Source organism: Octopus sinensis, linkage group LG1, assembly GCF_006345805.1.
Source record: "Octopus sinensis linkage group LG1, ASM634580v1, whole genome shotgun sequence".
Taxonomy (NCBI): Eukaryota; Metazoa; Mollusca; class Cephalopoda; order Octopoda; family Octopodidae; genus Octopus; species Octopus sinensis.
The window spans coordinates 129204524-129208117 of record NC_042997.1 but is presented as its reverse complement, the minus strand read 5'-3'; positions in this window follow the sequence as shown (position 1 = coordinate 129208117).

Sequence of the window (3594 nt, the reverse complement as noted above, 5' to 3'; positions counted from 1 at the left end):
TGGTGGTGCAGCCTACGAAGTGAAAAGTCAGACCGGTGCTGGACTTCAGGGAGCTAAACCAGCATATATCGTGTCACATGGGAGGTGAGGCGATGGACGTTTGTGCGTGCAGGGAGACAGTCGACCTAGACAGCGACGATTGTCGACTTGAAATCGGCATACTTGCAGCTCCATGTGAGCGACAAACTGTGGCGATATCAGCTGGTGTGGTACAAAGGCCGGATGTACTGTTTAACCAGGCTGGGTTTCGGGCTGAATTCCGCTCTGAAGATCATGGCGGCAGTGCTTAAGTCCGTCCTAGGGAAAGACGGCAAGATTAGAAAGGCCACCAGCTCCTACATTGATGACATTTTGGTGGACGAAACTGTAGTGCCAGCCAACGAGGTTGTTAGACATCTGGAGAAGTTCGGACTGATTGCGAAGCCACCAGAGTCGATGGAAGGGGGAGCCGCACTGGGGCTGAAGCTGCGAAGAGATAGATCGGGTGAGTTAGTGTTCTGGAGAGGGAATGAAATCCCAGAGCTGAGTTCCAGCGTCAGCAGGAGAGAGCTGTTCTCAGTGTGTGAGAAGTTGGTCGGTCACTACCCGATCGCTTGATGGCTGCGCACGGCATGCAGTTACACCAAGAGACGAGCAGAGGGAGAGAGTTGGGGCGATAAGGTGGGAGACGGGACGGTGGCGATGATGCAGGAAATCCTAGAGAGGATGAGAGTGGAAGACCCGGTCAGGGGGAACTGGTATGTGCCCAAGACGGAACACGGGACTGTCTGGTGTGATGCTAGCAGTATAGCGATAGGGGTTGTGTTGGCAATCGAAGGCGCTGTGGTGGAAGACGCGGCCTGGCTTTGGAAAGCAGATGACTTCAACCACATCAATGTTGCTGAATTAGATGCGGTGCTGAAAGGGGTGAACTTGGCCCTGAAATGGGGGCTGCGCACAATTGAAATCCGGATGAATTCGGCCACTGTGCTTGGCTGGGTAGGATCAGTGATCACCAGTGAAAGGAAAGTTTGGACGAAAGGTGCCACGGAGATGTTGGTGAAGCGCTGTCTAGGAGTTCTAGGTGAATTGATTGCTGAGTTCGGACTGAAGCTGAACGTGATTTTCGTACCTTCGGAGAAAAACAGGGCGGACGCGCTGACCAGGGTGAAAAAGGCGTGGTTGGAGAACCGGAGGAGGCCTGGAAAGGGATAGCTGTGGCGTGTCAGTTGGATGACTCTGAACTGAAGAGACTGCATGTTATGCATCATTTGGGTGTGGACAGGGCCCTGTATCTGGCGAAGAAAATTGATGCTGACGTCACTAGGAGAAGCATCCGGAAAGTGGTCGGGAGCTGCGACAGGTGTCAGTCCATTGACCCTGCTCCGTGTGGGCATGAGCAGGAAAACCTTTTGGTGGAGCACAACTGGAAAAGGCTAGCTGTGGATGTGATGCACTACCGTCTGGGAATGTATCTCTCCATGGTCGACTGTGGGCCGGGCTAGCTGGCCATTTGGAGGGAGTTGAGAACGGGCATTGCTGATGAGATTGTGCAGATCTTGAATGGGATATTTTTAGAGAGAGGTCCCGTGGAAGAACTGCTACTGGAGAACGGGGCGGCGTTTCGCTCGGAAGCATTGAAGGAATATATGCTTGACCAGTGGAAGATGCGTCGCTTGTTCAGAGCAGCGTATAGGCCGAGCGGTAACGGGATTGTAGAGAGGCACCATCGAACAGTGAAGGCCATAGCGGAAAGAGGGCACATTTCGCCGCTTGAAGCAGTTTTCTGGTACAACTTGTCTCCCCGACCCGGACAAGCTGAAGAATCTGTGCCGCAGAGAGCTGTATTTAAATATGAATGGAGGCACCCGAGTACAGCGCTGGAGGGCCACAAGGAAGAGAAGGGACCCGTTTGCGCGAAAATAGAGGAGGAAGTCTGGGTTAAGCCACCAAAGGCGTGCTGTACGTCTCAATGGAGTAGAGGAACAGTGACGGCAGTCAATTCAAGAAGCAACATCTCTGTGGATGGAATGCCGCGACATGTCTTGGACCTAAGCAGGATTGTTGCTTCAATGGAAGACAATTGTGGAGAGGGGGAGAATGAGGTGACCAGCTTGAGAAGATCTTGATGCGCAAGGCACCCTCCTGGTTGGATGGTGGACTGCGACATGGAGTAGAGAGATTGTGATCTTTAAGATCAGGGTGGCGTGTGGGATAACGTCAGCAGCTGGGGAGCTGACCAGAAGGGGCAGCAGTGATGAACGCGCAGGTCGCCGAGTGGGTAAGACGGCATCAGCATGTTGTTATGGTTGGGAGAAGCAGCTGCTATTTCTAGCGTTTGGGTCGGGCTGTGTTGAAGGATCCATTACCGCTGAAGGGTCTCCATTTGAGCGAAGAGAAGGTAGGTACCTTTATTTCGAATCTCTCGCATACACCACAGATACCACCCAATTCAGCAACATAATTGACCAGCTGAGGGACACACTGACCATACCCCAAGAGGAATCAGCAAACATTTGGTCTTCAGGTGAGTTGGGCGAAGACCAAACTGATGAATGCTGGTGATGACCTGGACCATCCTCCACTTCATATTGACCCTGAAGTTGTGGAGTTTGTCAGATCCTTCATCTACCTGGGTTCTACACTCACCAACAACAGAGACTTGACCCCAGACATCAAATGCAGATATGTTCTGGCTTCTGTAGTCATGCACTCCACATGGAAGTCCCTTTGACACCATTGCTCCATCTCCCAGAAGACAAAGCTCCACATCTACAATGTGTTGATCCTCTACATTATTCTCTATGGAGCAGGTATGTGGTTGCTAATGAAAACCATGGCAAAGGTGATCGGCAGCTTCAATACTACAGAGAGCAACAGCTGATACCATCATGTTTCCTTCCTATGAAGAACTGCATGCACACATTCATCAGCCTACAGCCTCCTGCCTCATTACCATCTGCCACATGCACCGATATGGATATGTACTCAGTCTCCTGCCAGATTACACTCCAGGGCCTTGCTTTTATTCAATGCAGCAGCTGCGATCTGGAGGAGGCCCTGTGGTAGGCCCCACACCAGATGGCTGGACATGACTAAAGAAGATCTGAAGATGCTTGATGTCATCTTGAAGGATGCAGTGGGATGGCATGGGACCACCAGCAAGGGGGTGGGGGGCACTAGTGGACCCTTTTGGCTCTAAGCACAGTGACACCTCTGGGACCATCAACCTGGGATGACACCAGTCCCATCAAGCAAGAGTGCAAGAGAAGTAAAGTGGTGTCACGTCTGCCTTATGATCGAATATGAGTTGAGCACATAGGCATTAGAATGACTGCAAAGGAGTTTCTATTCATAATGCACTCAAGAACACACTGAAGTTTGGTGAGATAGGAGACAATGTTCTGCCCTGATGTCATCAACACTCTGGAAATTACACTCAGAATCAATTCTATTTATAGGCGATGTTTAAGGAAGCTATCATGTGAACACCAGCCACTGGTTTGAATAATAAAACAGCTGCACATGTGATCAAGCTGTTGTTATGTTATGACTTGATATTTGTAATGTGGCAATGCAAGTTCGAATCCACGCTACACAACAAACGTTTAAAAG